The following is an 18385-nucleotide window of genomic DNA, read 5'->3' as shown; positions in this document are numbered from 1 at the left end:
AATGTTCAAAACTCCCAGTTAATACGTGATATTATTTTCAATGTATACCCTCTCTAACCTAACTCAACACTCGTGCCGTGTATCAATGTTTTGATTATGTAGATGGAGTCTTTCTCTTTCCAGTAATTCATTCTCAATAGACTAAAGTGAGTGTGTTTTTGTTGTTTCATAATTAGTGTCAAGTGGAATCATGGTATTAGATATGTGCATGGTATTTTGCGTGCACAACTGTAGCTCCAGCAGAATCAGTAAAATGAACACGGAGGCAGAGTCTCTCAAGTGAGTGAGTACCTATAATCTATAATGGTTAACCATTACCATAATGACTGTCTTACTTAATTAACAAATTTATTCAATTGTCATCACTTCATTCCATAATCTGGATCTTTACTTTAGTAACTAGAATGCCTAGCCCATTGGTAGTGGGTACTACGGTAATGTTTCCATGATCCATTAAAGATATGTGTTGATCCCGCAAGCAGATTCAAAGCACCGCGTTTATCTGCCTTCAACATTGAAGCGTTAAAGATTTTATCGCAACACCTTCAATTTTTCTTATTTCTATTCAATTTTACTTCAATTTCTTCTTTTTCTTATTTTCTTAGGGGTAGAGATGGTCCTCTGCACTTAGAAATGAACTGATTGATACTTATTACCACAGCCTCACATACTTACTTAGATGTAGGTAGTCATATATACGTAAGCTGAAATTTACCCAAATACCCCGAAACCCTCATCAACCTAAGTACGACATTGAAAGTCTTAGCCATTCATACATCTCAGCTTGGCTCCTTGCCAGGAAGCCAGGTGGGCGGCCCGCAGCTTGGGCTTTTTAGGGGCCAGGGGGGCAACCCCAGTCTTTGGCTTCTTAGGGGCCAGGGGGGAGGCCCCCGGCTTTGGCTCTATAGTTGCCAGGAGGGCGGCCCCCAGCTTTGGCTTCTTAGGGGCCAGGTGGGCAGCCCTCGTCTTTGGCTGCTTAGGGGCCAGGGGGGCGGCCCCCGGCTTTGGCTCCTTAGTTGCCAGGGGGGCGGCCCCCGGTTTTGGCTCCCTAGGGGCCAGGGGGGCGGCCCCCGCCTTGGGCTTCTTAGGAGCCAGGGGGGTGGCCCCCGGCTTTGACTCCTTAGCTGCCAGGTGTGCGGCCCCCGGCTTTCACTCCTTAGGGGCCAGGTGGGCGGCCCCCGGCTTCGGCTCCTTAGGGGCCAGGGGGGCGACTCCCGCCTTTGGCTCCTTAGTTGCCAGGTGGGCGGCCCCCGGCTTTGGCTCCTTAGGGGCCAGGGGGGCGACCCCCGCCTTTGGCTCCCTAGTTACCAGGTGGGCGGCCCCCGGCTTTGGCTCCTTAGTTGCAGGTTGGTCACCTCCGGAGTTTTTTCACCCTAAGAATATCGAATGACATTGCTGTAATATGTACCCCGTTGCCTGAAGTCAATGATTCGCCTTCAAATGGCCGGGTATGCAAAATGACTGCCGTGAAGCACGAATAGTGGTATCAAAATTTTGCATTAAGTTTATACGGATTGATTTGAAGGCGCGATTTTGCTTGTAAAAATACGTAGGAACTGGTGTGTATAATATGTTTATACAACGATAAAAGCTCCGTAGACACATCAATTCAACAAAAAAATAGCGAAAAATAAGGCCGGAGTTTGACCCCTTTGCACTCGAAAAAGGTTCCTATACTCATCTTTAAAGTTTTTCCTGAGTTTTCTGTCATTATAAGCTTCCACTTAAACCTTGGTTCGATGGTCGAATCAAATACCGAAAATGGGGCGAAATTTTGGGAGGCTCTTTAGGTGAACTGCGCGTAATTTTGCACGACTTCACGAAACCGCCGGAAATAGCGCACATGTACCGCAATATTGCCGTGGTTCTCGCACAATTAAATTTATAATTTGTTTCATATTCGCTGGATAAGTATTGGATTTCCCGCGATATAAGAGTACAGTGATGAAAAACCCTAATTGTTAAATATATAACGAAACCGTTGGATATATCGCGTACTTCTCGCTATATAGAGATGAAATTCGCGTAATTTCATACTTCTTAACAGGCGGAGATGAGGCGAGCAATTATTCGAAATCCGAAGTACGTGTGTGGTATCATGCGGAATTTAAGGAATATCCTAGCCGTTCGCCCATCTCGAGTTACAGACGTTTACGATTATCATACTCGCATCGATGTACGAATTGCGCATTTGCCGCGATATTCGTGTGAACATTTTGTGACATTTTATTTTCTTAATGAAGCAGGTTTACGCATATGCCGCGATGTCGAATTGAATAATGCGAAATAATAATTATTTCACTAATCCGCTAGAAATATCGCGTATAGTGCGGTGATTATCGCGTAATGGTGATTATCGCGTAATTTCTAATTTTTTTTACAAAATTCCTGGAAAAATCGCGCATTTCCCGCGATACAGAGATAAAACGCCCATAATCGTTGAAAGATTTAACGAAATTGATGGATATATCGCGTACTTCTCGTGATATTGAAATGAAAATTCGCGTAATTTCATAGTATTTAACAAGCATAAATGAAGCGAGCAGCTGTTTGAACTCCGGAGTCGGTATGTGGTATCACGCGAAATTGAAGGATAATCTTAGCTTTTTGCCTGTCTCAAATTTCGACGTTTATGAATGTGCTGACCGCAATCGCGTATTTTGCGAGATATTGAGGTGAAAATTGTGCGTTTCTCCTTGTCCTAAAACAATCGCTAGAAAAGTCGCATGCATACAGAGATATTTTGATGAATGTTACTCGTACTTTTTCATGATCTTACAAAATCGCCGGAAAAATCGTGTATATGCCGATCTTGAGGTGATAACCGCGTAGTTTCTCATTATGTTACAAAATCGCTGAAAATGTCAAGTATTTCCTGCGAAACTGAGATGAAAGCTCCTACTTTCACGAATCGGTCTGGAATAACGCAAGTTTTTCGCGATATTGAGACGGAATTTGCGAATTTTTCTGCTTTGATACGGACGTAAATGAAGGGAGCAACTATTCGAACTCCGGAGGAGGTGTGTGGTATCACGCAAAAGTGAAGGAAAATCTTAGCTTTCCGTTTGTGTTGAATTACTGACGATTATGACGCGTATGGTGCATGCAATTTAGGTGAAGATTGTGATTTTTCTGCTCCTACACAACCGCTGGAAAATTCGCATATGTGCGGCGATATTGTGGTGAAGAACAATTTTTTATGTTTCTACAAAACCGCTCGATGACTCGCGTATTTGTAGCGAAATCGAGGTGATTATCGCCTAATTTCCCGCGTGTTCATAAATTCGTAGAAAATTTCCGCTATTCCCGCGAAACTGAGATCGGAGCGAGTGATTTTTTATGATTTTACGAATCCACAGGATGTATTATGCCGGAAATTCCATAATTTTTCCACCCTAAATCGCGTCTGACTGTAGTTGCGGTTTTAATTCAAATGACCGTATAATAGCATGGCTAAGCCGCCGCGCCGTAGGCAGCCCTCTTTCGCAGATTGAAGATAGTCATGCCACCACAACTTTTTGAACGGCGACGCACAGTAGATCGAGTCAGTTAAAGAAATCGGACATGAAATTTTTGACTAAATTTGGAAATTTTGATGTTTATTTCGTCACATTTTAAACTTATAGGGGTGATTTTAGAGGAGAATTTCACGAGGAAACCATTAGAACCTCTTTAAGAACCTCAAAATTTTGTATAAATGGAGTCTTGAGCGTTTAAAGTTTCCAGATTTTCTCCGACCTCTCCTGTTAACTCGATCCACTGTGCGACGCGGCGCGCTTAGACACACCATGTCTAAGAAAATTGAGCGGACCTTCTTATTCATGCCTATGCAACATGGAATTCTATTAAGCAGGAATAGTCGCGTACTGTCGCGGCGGAACCACCAATTCCGTGTTGTGGACGTTGCCAATCGATTAGAAGTGTCGAACTGAAGACGTTCTCTTTATTACTTTCTCGCTCCCATAGGGTAGAGAGGAAGTATTGTCATCCTCCAAAAAAAAAAAAAAAAAAAAAGTTGAAATTTCATCATTTCTAGACGTTTTAAGGTCCCAGGAGTAAAAATAACCATACTTGGAAAAATGTGTGTCCGTCCGTCCGACGTCCCCCAAATCTGTCTACAGCGATATCTCAGAATCTATCTGTTCGATTTCATTCAAAATTGGCACAGGACACCATATCTATGGTCTTCTTATGCACGTTCAACGATTTTGAGGTACGCTAAAATTTGGGGGGGCTACGCTCAATTGTCCATTTTTAGCAAAATCACACGGAAAGCTCATTTTGAAAGACTGTAAATTTTGAAAAATGTCTTTAATTCTTTAACAATGGGCATCAAGCACATCACCTGGGTCATTAATTTAAGTTCCAAAAAGATCTTTGGACTAAACTCAAAATTCAAGAGATTACGAGGCCCAAAAGTAGGCACTTTGCTCCGCGAAACAGCTCATTTTCAAGGACTGTAAATTTTAAAAAAATAAAAAAAATAAAAAAAAATGCCTTCAATTCTTCGAAAGTTGGCATAAGAGCACCACCTGGTTCATTAATTTAAGTTCCTACGAGGTCTTTGGACTAAACTAAAAATTGAAGGGTTACGCGTCATTTAGTGAGGGCACTGCGAAATCACACAGAATATATGGACTAAAATTTTGAAAAATGCCGTTAATTCTGTGAAATTTGGCATCAAACGCAATTGAATCATTGATTTGAGTTCCTGAAAAATAGGACTAAACTCAAAATACGAGGAGTGCAGACCATCTCAAGGGGGTATCGAGATCACTCATCGGTGGGAAGCTCCGCAGTCTGGGCGTAACATTCTAACAAATGGATTAAATGTATTAAAATTGGAGATAAAAAAGTTAGCAACTGCTACATACCAAAAAGAATCCTTGCACAACTATCCTACTCAGCTTAAACTGTGAGCGAACGGATGAAATGATGAAAACATGAGACCAGTAAAGGGTTGAGGAACAGAAAGTAAAACACTACACCCGATTATATTCACGATATTACGATGCAAATCGTTTATTATTGTTTTAATACTACTATAATGCATTGTTACCCAGCGAATGATGAAATCAAATGTCAAAATTAAGAACTAATGACACAAAAAGTAAATGAAATAAAATAGAAACACCTTGACTTAGATGTTGTAAACAAAGATCCACGTTATCACCGACAGGAATGGAGATTGAGAGTCGGAATGTGGGAGAGTAATGCCATGTCCATACCGCTCTTTGATTGGTTCAAACCCGATTCAACAACAAGATGCAGATTCATTCCAAAGCGGATAAAGAATGGTAGTCGCATTTCGTACCTTCTTGACGTCACACGGCATCGTGTACGTTTTGGGTTCATCCTGATTGCATGGCACACCATGTACCCTCTGCGCGTCACAGCCTTTAAAATGGCGGCTCAACTCCAGTTGCGACTACCTTTCTTGCTTCACCATCACATGTCTCTACCTCACTCGTCATAGAATGAGAATCCGAGGCTGGGCTAGAATTTGTTCTATGCCCTCGCTCAATGAGTATCATGAATCTCGAGTAAATCGAATTCTTCTTCGACCTATTCTCTACACCAAAACCTAGAATAATAAAGCTCCAAGAGGAGTGCCTTCTTCATTTGAAATGCATGTGCTGTAATGTTGGGTGTCAGCGCTGACGATACCTACTGATCTATCCTGCTAATGGACATAACCACTTAGATCTATTTATTTCCCCGATACTTTTTGAACATGAAGAGAAGAACATTGCTTTCTGTCTTCTACTTTCTGATATTGCGGTGAAGTTCAAAGCCGAGCCCAGGTAACGATGCAAACTATTCAACCTCTGACCGTTACAGTTTCCTTGGACACAAAGCATGTAGAAATAGTTGTTGACTGTAATTAATGGCTAACTCAATATCTGCTTGTGTCTGAGGAATGGTATTGGCAGAATGGATTAAATCTTCCTCAGCGACACCATTGGTTGACCGAGGAGAAATGATGAGGTATGAAATCAGAAATGTTTGCCACCTCTGCGCTTCCAAGCAATTTTTTACTTAGAATTGTTGACGCAGGGTCTATATATGTACCAAATACCATACTTTACAGTTGTTGATATAAATTATTAACTCAATCACAACAACCTTGCGATTCCCTTCCTCCGAGTTCACACAGTACCTCTCCTCGAACGTAGCATAAGCGACCTGAAAAAGTTCAGAGTATTGGACACAAAATATGTAGAAATAGTGATTGACTGTACTTAATAGCCAAATTAATATCTGCTTGTGTCTGAGGAATGGTAGGTATTGGCAGAATGGATTTAATCTTCCTTTGCGACATCATCGGCTGACCATGGAGAAATGATAGGGTATGAAATCAGAAACGTTTGCAAGCTCTGCGCTCCCAAGCAGTTCTTACTTAGCGTTGTTGACGCAGGGTCCTCTGAGATAAATAGGTATAAAATCCTATTTTGGGAATCCTTAAGCTCATTTGAACAGTGATATTTAGAAATGAATCAAGTTCCATTGCTGCTTTGCAGGCTCTGCGCTCCCAAGAAAATCTTACTTGGCATTGTTAATGCAGGGTCCTCGTAAGTAAATAGATACCTATAAAATCCTGTTTTGGAAATCCTAAAGCTCATTTGAACAGTGATATTTAGAAATGAATCAAGTTCCATTGCCATTAAAATTATGCAACCTGACCTTAAGGGAAACTGAATGCATGCATTCCCGTTCAGTTCATTTAAAACCAGAATGCTTGGGTGGAAAAACACAAATTATTCAAATTCTGGGGCATTTTTCACAAAAAGGAAAAGTTGCATCTTTTTGAAAGCAATTCAATAGACTTGATTCTTTACTTCTATACGCAGTCCATATTTAAACAGTTATTCCATCATCCAAATTATGTTTGCTGCTGGGATAGGTTATTTCAGTGCTAAAAATGAGGCCACCTGCGGCCTAATTATTGAAGCTAAGTCATGCTGCAATCACACGCTGAATTTAGCAGCTGAATGTAGAAGTCATCAGTAATCGGCTGAAATTTAGCAGATTCGAGTTATTTTCATCCCGATGTGTATCAAATCTACTTGAATAGTTCAAACAAATTCAAAATTGGTGGTTGCTGAGAATCGTTGCTGAATTTTGCGCGTCACGCGCAAAATTCAGGCATCGGGTCGATGACTTCTACATTCAAGCCACATTCAGCGTGTGATTGTGGCATGAGCCTGAAACTATAAGACATAGCCCTATCTTAACCATGTAATATATTGCAATTGGATGTCTTATCGGGCTGCTTTAAACTTTAAATAATTGGCCCCCTGGTTAAAATTTAAGAAGGAACTAGCTACCAAAAGTAGGCACTTCTTAAATTTTAATCCCACACAATGCTTGACAACTAAATATAAGTGGTAATCTTTACTTATATGATTACTTAATTCCAATACCTTTGAACAAATAGTAAGCCATACATCCGTTAGAGATGAAGCCTGTGATCAAGGCATCAATTCGTAAATCCAAGGAAGAAAATGCGAACCATGAACAAACAATGACCACTGTATGAAACTGAACAGCACTTGCTATGAAGAAATTAAAATTATACTCATCTTTAGTAAACTTTGTGTTGACACTCAACATGAATTCAAAACATGAAACTGAACAGCACTTGCAATGAAGAAATTGAAATTATTCTCATCTTTAGTAAACTTTGTGTTGACACTCACATGAATTCAAAACATTGATTAATTATGGTGTATTTAAAGTAGCTGTGTTTGTAAAACCTTAGTGCTGTAAATTTAGAGGAGCCAATGATAGTATTGCAATGAAATGTGGATAGAATAAAGTACACACATTCCGGTCAATACTGTTCAGTGGTCCTTTAGAGAACCGGTTGGATACTTCGAGCACAGTTTGGAGAGTTGAGGACAAAAAAAAAGGGAAGACTTTAGGTTGTGAAACGCTCAGCCGCTTCCAGGAGGAGACGATGAAGGATGCGCAGACCCTCTCGATTCAAGTGAAGCAAGTCTACTCGGCGATTCTGATGACCTCTTTTAGGAAAATAAAACTTTTCGTAAAATCGGCGGTCAGGCTCCCAAGAGTCTTGACGCATGAAGGGAGAGAAGCTGTCAACCACAAGAACACGATCACGCAATGATTCTCTGGAGCAAAAGCTCGACAACCATTGATTGACCACATCAATCTTGCGATTGACATGCGCAGGAAAGAGAGGAATAGGAGGGATTCTGCCGACGACGATGAAGCGAAAGTGTCTTTCGGCATAAAGAAGGAGGGCCTTCAAGGCCTTTTTAAGGGCTGGGACATCAACTTCCGCCTTGATGTCGTTAGTCCCTGCTAGAATGATAAGAATATCCTGTCTTTGTCGAAGGCTTCATTTCTTGAAAGGCGCTTAAGAATCTGGGTTTTTAGGATCGATCGGAGCCAAAGATCATGGTTTGCCGGAGGAAGGCAACAAGCAGAAGCACCACTAACTGCCAAGGATACAGAATCTTCGACAGGAAAATTATTAAGCATACGAACCAATTGACTGGCTCCAAGGAAAACGTACATGATGACAGATGAAGTAACTAGGTTAGGTGTGAAGAATACAAAGTAAAGACAAATCAAGAGAAAAGATTAGCTCAGAAGAGGAACAAGAGTTTGGACCAGAGATAAGAGATCAGTTGGAGAGCGGATAAGATACGAACGTTACGCTACCTGATTAATTCTTCCAAAAAAATAGGAAATTACCAAGATAACAATCCAAGCCTGTGCGAAGTTGAGCAGAGAATGGAGAACGGACGGCGCATGCAGAAGGAGGTGGCAAGCCGGCCGTTGTTGGTTTTGGCCATGACGTAAGATGCACACTGTCCAATGGGAATGAGGGTTTCACGCATTACGTGACCCAAATATGTCACGATCTTCTTTTGCTATATCGTTGCTTGATGTGACGTAGGCTTGTACATTTCTCCGCTCGCCACCACCTCCTGAATGATGAGATTATCATAAGAAGAGTCGATTAATTTCATTAACTAACGGCTTAACAAACTTAAATCGCAACCGATTTTGCCACAAAACCTGTTTCTATAAATGACGACCGCTCTTTACAAGGAAATGACTGCAACCAGCAAGACAACTTGTCTCTGGTGCAGAGGTACCCCTTTACTTCGTCATGGCATCACACCGTCAACCTGTCACTACCTGTCATGCCCCGTCTTAAGTGTTTTAATTCTTCATTATGAAAAAAACAAATGAATGACTCATTTGCTACATCTTGAACGAATTGGCTGGTATTGACTGCACTGCTGCAAGATTGCTCTGTCGTTTTGAATCTATTCCTCTGGAAACTGAAGAATTTTTTGGATTAATCGTTTGAGCTAATCCTACTGGCCAGTGGCATATTCCAAGAGAACTGAGAAAATTCTAAGGAACAGCCCGGTAAAATTCGCGTTAATCGCTATGTTATTGCAGCTTTTGAGATCCTTGTCTGATTCATGCTGCAGATGTGGTATTGGCTGGAGTCCTGGAGGACGCCAGAGAGCCAATCCTACTGGCCAATGCCACGTCAGAGAAGAATCTGACACAAGTGTCTCAGGAGCAGTATACAAAATTCTGATATGTAGTCGCCTTTTAGGCAGTTCTTGAGAAGCTTTCTCTATTCATGCTTAAGACGTGGTACTGGCTGGAGTCCTGGAGGACGCCAGAGAGCTAATCCTACTGGCCAGTGGCATATTCCAAGAGAACTGAGAAAATTCTAAGGAACAGCCCGGTAAAATTCGCGTTAATCGCTATGTTATTGCAGCTTTTGAGATCCTTGTCTGATTCATGCTGCAGATGTGGTATTGGCTGGAGTCCTGGAGGACGCCAGAGAGCCAATCCTACTGGCCAATGCCACGTCAGAGAAGAATCTGACACAAGTGTCTTAGGAGCAGTTTACAAAATTCCGATATGTAGTCGCCTTTTAGGCAGTTCTTGAGAAGCTTTCTCTATTCATGCTTAAGACGTGGTACTGGCTGGAGTCCTGGAGGACGCCAGAGAGCTAATCCTACTGGCCAGTGGCATATTCCAAGAGAACTGAGAAAATTCTGAGGAACAGCCCAAGAGTAACAGCTGCAGGGTAATTTTTAGGAACTAACCTAACTTTCTATTCCTACTTCACCAAATGAAAATATTAATAATTTTCATTTTCGATGTTTAGTTCATTATAGTTAGTATAATTTATAAAATAAGTTGTAAAACCTAGTATCCGTTCATAGTGCGTTAGTGCGAAATGAATGATTTGAGTTAATTTATAATTTTATTATTTTATTTCATAAGTAAAGGGCTTGTAGCTGTGATGTGCTTTTTTTCAGATCATATTTTAAGTTTAATATTTCTAAGTGAGTACTGTTTCATAGTCTACTATTTTATATAATTGTTGTACCAATGAATGATTCCACCGAGATTATGACCATGTCTAAAGCATTCTGTCAATTACCTCAGTAGATCCTCAAGAATCTTAGAATTGCTAAGATTTTTAAGGATCGCAGTCTTCACTGTGTGGCATTATTCGTGTATTATTTAATCGAAGATGCCTCTCAGTGTTGACAAGCGATTCTGAATATGTTCATCACATATCATTGAGGAGTTCCAATTAAGTTTCAACAAACACGATAAAAATGGTATTTACAGAATCAGATCGTTGAGGGATAGGTGGCGGAGCCACCAAAATGCCGGCGCGAAGCGCCGGCTCGAGCGAGAAAGTCCCGTGCGGTCCCCGCACCAATCCGCGAAGTGGATGGGGGGGGCGAAGCCCCCCAAATGCCGGCGCGAAGCGCCGGTACGCGGCGCGAAGCGCCGCGCATAAATTGGCCGGAGGCCAATTTTTTTTTTAAATGAAAGGCACTCGCCCTTCCGTCATCGGCTTCTTTCAAACAAGGGTTGTCGCTTGGAAATTGTATTAAATTTTATTTAATTTTTTTTAAGAAGAAAAGGAAGAACAGATAGAAGAACTAAAGGAATATTCAACAGACATACCTGAACTATGCTTGTATTTGTCAAGTTCCAGACCCCCTTTTGAAGAACATTTTTGTACATATAACCGTATTTCTCGATGCTACGTGGTGAACAACCACTTTAAGAAGTCAGGATAAGTTATACTTTTCCCGGATTGTTGTGAGGTCCTGAATTTTCATTTGTTCATAGGTACCAAATGGAATGTTTATGGCTGCATTTCGGTAGCTGTAGTCCGAAATCCGTACATTATTATTTTATTATATTTTAATAATGTTTTCATTTTCCTCTTTTCTTCAAGAAATTCGCCTCATACGGGCATTCCCTTAAAGTTGTCTGTGAATATTTTTTGACGAATGAAGAAAATTCACAAACAATTTTAGGAATTGCTTTTGGTTCGCTTTTTTAAAAGTAAATGTTCATGGCTGTATTTCGGTAGCTGTAGTCCGAAATGCGTACCTTAATATTTTATAATGTTTTCAAATTCCTCTTTTTACGATTTTAATTGAAATCACGGGAAATTTCTGCGCGACATTGTATTTAGTCCTAGTTTCTTTTTCTTTTCTTTTTTTTACCGAAAAAAACCATGGTGCCTGATTTTAAATCGTAGCTATTACGATAGTTATTTTGATGATTTTATAGTGAAAATTAGAATGAAGTAGTCATAAATAATGACGCATCGTCTAAGTGTCGCAGCGATTTGAGCGTTCGTCCTGCCCGCGCGGGTCGGCAGGGCGGTCAAGACATCTTCGCAGTTCCGCGAGCCTCCAATCTGGCGGAGCTGCAACATGCTTACAACCGTGGTCAAACAGTTGTATGTCACGCCTGCCGTAAACGAACTCAAATATAGATGGTTCCACGCGAAAAGGAGCATATTTACCTCGATTGCAACGTTGCAAATGACAGTTAATGCTTCGATTTCAATGAATATTTTTTTTTTGATACGCACAGATTTTCTGAAAAATTTGCAATGATTTCACCAAGGATTTTAATTGAAATCACGGGAAATTTCGTCGCGGCATTATATTTAGTCCTATTTTCCTTTTTTTCTTTTCATCGAGAAAAAACTATGGTCCCTGATTCCAAATCGAAGCTATAACAGGGTTCCCAGCGATCTGGAAAACCTGGAAAACCTGGAAAAGTCAGGGAAAAAAATGGCCTGGAAAACACGGAAAAGTCAGGGAATTTGCTCCAAAAGTCTGGAATTTTTTCAAGTACTGAGAAGAAAAATTTAATAAGTAAACAAATAAAAATAAAAGAATTGTGTGTGTGTTACCAAACCAGCACATATTTTGTCGGCGTTTAGCCGAGGGTAAAACCCTCGTTTCCACCGTCCACCACGAGGAGGAACCGACATCAGACGGCACGCTTCCACCGTCCAACTTACAACTCCCATGGCATACGTTAATTTGAAATTCAAAATTTTGAAGAAATTTTGAAAAAATGGAGAAGAAATTTAAAAGACAAAGGCATGGGGCTCATGCCTTTGTTGTTAGTGAGATTTAATAAGGATAACCTTATTTTTAAATTTTTTTTTTAAATTTAATAATTATTAAAGATCTCATGCCATGAAGAGTTGGGTTGGCGTTCTGGGCGCACCCTCACTCACAACAGTGAACAATTCGCCAATGACCGAATGCAGGGAACTCCTCTACCACCGTGCGATCCAGCAGTGAGACAACAAACTCGTAGCTGGATACTCTCTACAGAGATAGAGATTGCTGAAACTTTGTCCGGCTTGTTCGGCCCAGGAGAACAGAATACCCTGAGCCACGAGACCCCGGGACTCTCGTGAAGTATTCGGCTCGTCCTGCATCAAAACCTACTTCAATCTGCAACATCGCCCCAACCACCAGCCCGTTTGAGAGGTGTCCGACCCTCCGGTTCCGACTTTGCTTGGTCTAAAGTGTCCCGGGGGGGATGACGGCTTTAGACTTAAAGCGCAAGCATCGGCAGATACCGGGGGTTGACCAGTACAGGATTGCCAGGCTTCGATCGGTCACCCCTGCAATTGGTCACTGACGAATCGCGCAAAGTCGGTCACAGATCGGGATTTTCAGACCACTGTGTACCGGTTGATCCTTGCACCTCGCGGTTCAAGGATATGGCCTAACTACTATCAGTGGTCTCTGAAGATCATCGTTCCCCTCATGTTCCTAAGGTTCCGCTTGATCTCTTCCGTAAGCCAGGGATATGGGCTAACAACCAAGGTAATAACGTACCAAGGTTCCGCTTGATCCAAGGCTGCAATGGATATGGCCTAACATCCAAGGTGTAAACAGCCCTGCTGCGCGCGAAGCAGGGCACCGAGGAAGTGGTTGATCCATGCCCGAGCGTATTAGGGATATGGGCTAACAACCAAGGTAATAACGTACCAAGGATGCGCTTGATCCTAAATTGCTCGTTACGATGTGTGAAGAGATATGGGCTAACAACCAGAGGCGAGGGAGGGTGCAGAATCACAACAGTTTGCCGGCGTTTGGCACGGGTCAGAGACCCGCCCCAGGTCCACCACGAGGAGGCTCCGGCACCAGACCCTTTTCTCTCTCTTCTCACGTTTCCTCTCGATTTTCTTCTCACTTTTCTTCTCGCTTTTCCTCTTGCTTTTCTTCTCGCTTTCCTTCTCGCTTTCCTTCTCAATTTCCTTCTCGCTTTCCTTCTCAATTTCCTTCTCGCGCTTTCCTTCTCAATTTCCTTCTCGCTTTCCCTCTCACTGTTTTACTGTGTGCTTTCACTGTTTTATTCTCTTTTATGTTCTCTCTATTCTTCTCTTCTTCTTCTCCCATGTCTCTTCTTTTCTCTCCTCTCTTCTCTCTTTTCTTCCTGTTCTTTCTCTTATCTTCTTCCTCCTCTTTCTATTCTTCTCCCTCTCCTCAAACTTTGATTTTACCCTATACGAAGAGGTACTTTCACGAATGAGCTGTAAATAGTAGTTTTTTTATCGTAGAATATAGTCTATTTGATCCCCCGGGAATCTAGTAGCCAGTAATAGACTTCTGACAGTGCTTCAGAAGACAAACGCATACTCCGTCACCGAGAGAGAATTGACGAAGGAAGTGATTCGGTCACTTCATTCGAAGTTAGGAAAAGTCTCAAAATGGTGCGCAATAGAAAAATGTTGAACACCTTATTTATAATCAAGAATCTCATTCCTAGACAAAAGTCCTGAGGACAGAAGAACTCGCGATCCCAGTGGCGTGGCGTGAATTGCGATTTATCGATTGTTATGCCATTTAAATCCATAGTAAAAAATCGATTATTAAGGTGTTCGCTACGAACACCCTGTTTATCGATCCTTTTCCATAGGTTTAAATGGCCGATAAATCGATAAATCGCAAAGCACGCCACGCCACTCCACGAGCCGTCCATTTTTCATCATTTATTCCGGTAAAAATAACATTGAATCAATAAGAAACTCAATGAAACACAACCACACCGAAACACACTCGTTCATCATATGTATTAACTGATATTAATCAAAATTAATCATTTATTGTCTCAAACTGTGTTTTTTGCTAAGTCCTGACGACGGCTGAGGCCGAAAAGCTTCGACTATTAAGTACCTGAATTTCAAGTTAACGTGAGTTAACAGTTTATTTTAACCCATAGCACTGGCTACCCAACAAACCAAAAATTACACAAAAACTACTACCATAATGTTGTAAATCAACACTTTCAATACAAATTGTCATTGAAAGAGCAAAATTGACCAAAACGGATTATAAATATTAGTCGTAAAACAGTAACCTCAGGCGGAATTTTTTTCGTTTTGCAAAACAACCTCTATTATAGCAATAGGTAGTGAAAGTTTTGGTCGTTCACTTGCCTCGGCACAGTAAAACTAAACTTAAGAGAGCTCATCGTTTCCCGCATGAAAGAACGTAACTTCATTTCAATGTTGCCAAATTTCCCCTTGCAAATTGCATATTAAGTAGGAGGATCTTGAACTTTCCTAACTGGAAATTTCATTGATAATTTTCCCCGAGATTTCATGCAAAATTAAAATAAAAATTACACAGGCACATTTTCATTAATTTGTTTTACAAAGTTGTGCCTGAAAATTGCACAGGCATAACTTTGTAAAATAAATTAATTGTTTGAGTCAATTTGGTGACCTTGGAATGGAGTTACATTCCCTCGTACGGGAGACAAGTTTTACATTTAAACGTCTGGTCAGTTCTACTTATATGTGACAGACGAGTGTTAAATGGACTACATTTTGCAATTAGGAACTAAAATTTCTGGCTCATCCTTAAAAACACTTTTGTGCATCGGGAAACTAATGGCTCATAAGTTATTTCTAAACTGAGTCAGAAATTATAGTTCCCAATTGCAAAATGTGGTCCAAATGAGTCTGGAGGCTATTGGAGCGGAGGAAAACTTATTATTCATGTGGAAGCTACCTTTCGTAACAATATGCCGGGCCCTTTTTACTAGTGACCAGATCTGTAAGAGGAGACCTATCTTTCTGGGGACAAAATTCCTTTACTCAGGAAATTTGATCCTAAATCTAAAAAACTGTCGTGAAGCTTGAAGACAAAAATTCCTAGGTTGTAGAAAAATGTTGTTCATGTGTCCGCAAAAAGTTAAGAACAATTTTCTCCCGGAGGAGAAGCTCTTTTTACACAGATCCACACACAAATAGACTGCATTTTGCAATTGAGCACTAAAATTTTTGTCTCAAGTTTAGAAACAACGTAAGTACCCATCGTATCATATGAACAGAAGTGTTTTTATAGATGAGCCAGAAATTGTAGCTCCGAATTACAAAATTTAGTTCAAATTAAATAACGTTGACTCAGACCGCTCTCGGCGCTCTCTGCTCAATCTTCACCAGATTGAAGGGAAGAAAGAAGTAAAGCAGTCGATAACCTAACAAGGTTTAACAGTTAATTTCCACCACGACGCACTTTTAGACCCCGGCTCGTCAAAAATTCTTCCGAAGACACGAGGCACTCCGGAAATTCATGAATAATCATCCAAAATTGTTACATATTGTTACTTTGCTCTATGATGACCCATGTCTCCAGTAAAAATCTTAGCTTGAGGATACGTCTGGTTTTAGAAATACAGCGTTGACAAGTTTCCATATTTAAGCTTTAAAGATTATCGTATTATCAAGTATCTTACTTTCTGTAAACAACTGTCATTGGATGTTTCATGATATTTTAAGACATTTTATCAACAGTCAGTTTACATTTTTCTAGAAAAATACGTTAATAATAAATAATTTTTTTACGTTAATGCTGTTAATTCTGTTGATACAACGTTGCAAACTTGACATCACAGACCTATTAAAATGCTCATTTTGTTCCGTTTTCGAATTAAAAAACGAACTTATTGACCACCTAAAGGTATGATAATGTGGTTTAGCTGAAATTCTATGATAAGATTATTCTTGTGTAAAAGTTTTACCGCGAGTGTAAGTATAGATTTAACGATACAGCGTAGCAAAGTTTATGTATATAAGCTTTAAAAATGTTTTTATTTTTAAGTTCAGTGTTTGTTTGTTTTTTGTTTTTTTTTTATGAAATAAACCATTTACGTTATCTGCAGATGTAAGATTGATTTGTAGTGATACAGCGTTGCCAAGCTTACAATTTTGAACTCAACGAAATATGATTTTTTTTAAATTTTTTTTCCAGTTCAAGATAAAATCAATGGGTATCATCCCTCATATCAAGCGAAAATATCAAGGTCTGATGTCTGTTCCAAGTGACAATTGGTTTTTGCAATAATACTCTCGCCAAGTTTATTCACAATTCTCTCCAAGCAATAAATAATAGACGATTTTAAAATAAAGATGCTTCCAGTAGTTATTTGATTTTGCTTATTTTTTTATTTACATTGACATTTTTTTCTTTCAATTTTATATGACTTTCTACCGTACATTATTTTTCATTTTTTTTTTATTTTTGTATTTTTATAGTTTTTTATCTTCTTCCTTCAAAATATTTTATTCATGTGATGCTTCAGTATCAGTCCTGTATTGCCTTCAAATCTATAGAAAATGCCTCAACATGATGCCAATTTTAAACTTTCACTCTCCAGAAGTCATATTTAAATAATTTTAAAATTCTCTCTCAAGGAGGCGTCTGGGTTTTTTATACATTAACGCAACAGTGATTTAAATATTCTATTTAGGTTTTAAATTATATTTTATCGTTTCGTTGGTGTATTTATTATTTTTCGTTCATTTAATTTACTTTGCTTTTTTTTTTTTTTTTTTTTTTTTTTTTTTAATTTCTTTAATATTTTCAAAATCTTCCATTCTTACGTTCAACATACTCAGTTTTTTAAGGCATAATGAATGTATCGTCTATATCAAGATTTATTTCTACTAAAAAAAACCCAAACGCCTCCATATTCTATGTTAGTTTCTTCATTACACCTAAAAAAGGTTGAATTTGCAACTAAGTCTAGGCAGAATATTTCAGATCTTGAAAGCAACGCTGATGCTGAATCATCCATTGTATTCCAAAAATCCTCTGGAATTACATTTTAAAGTAAAATAACTATTGGAAGTATCCTTACTAATTGGAAGTACCTTTGACTAATTTTATACAATCGAATGTTAAAAGAAAAGCAGATAAAATTTGCAACGATGTTATTTTAATGCAATTGTCACCGAGGATCAACATAAAGCCTCCACATTTCGCTTCACACTATTAACCATTAACTCATATTGTATCTTGTCTCCAATACAATAACAAGAAAAAGTAGACATTTTCATAGACGAAAGATGTAGACTTTGCAACGCTGTATTGCCCAAAATTATCGTATACTGATTAAATCTATGCTATATGTCTAAACTTAGCAACGCTGCATTGCCTAAAATTATCGTATACTGATATAAATTTTACTATGAGTCTGCGAGTATCTCTAATTGTATATTTTATGTCTCAAATACTGCTACAATATACAAAACTATAAAAAATGGGTATTTTTAAAGGGCAAGAATGTAATTTTTGCAACGTTGTACTGCTATTAACGGCTCATCCACAATTTGAAACTTTTACTACGGATTTACTTATAATTTTTCAGTTACGCGTCATGTTTACTTGAAACTTACATTACTTGTTACTTACATTACTTTAAAATTGGCTTTTGGAAGAAATTCTTCAAAAATATGAAGATTTTTAAGACTCAAACATGCAAACTTTGCAACGCTGTAGCTCCAAAACCAATGGAGTGGCGTGAATTGCGATATATCGATTGTCATGCCATTTAAACCTATGAAAAAGGATCGATAGACAGGGTGTTCGCAGCGAACACCTTAATAATCGATTCTTTACCATAGCTTTAAATGGCATGAGAATCGATACATCGCAATTCACGCCACGCCACTGTCCAAAACCAAACTTACCCTCAAGCTAAAATTTTTACCGGAGGCTTGTCTCATCATAAGGTTTCATTTCGG

This window comes from Bemisia tabaci, chromosome 3 (assembly GCF_918797505.1).
Source record: "Bemisia tabaci chromosome 3, PGI_BMITA_v3".
Taxonomy (NCBI): domain Eukaryota; kingdom Metazoa; phylum Arthropoda; class Insecta; order Hemiptera; family Aleyrodidae; genus Bemisia; species Bemisia tabaci.
This window is presented reverse-complemented; position numbering follows the sequence as displayed.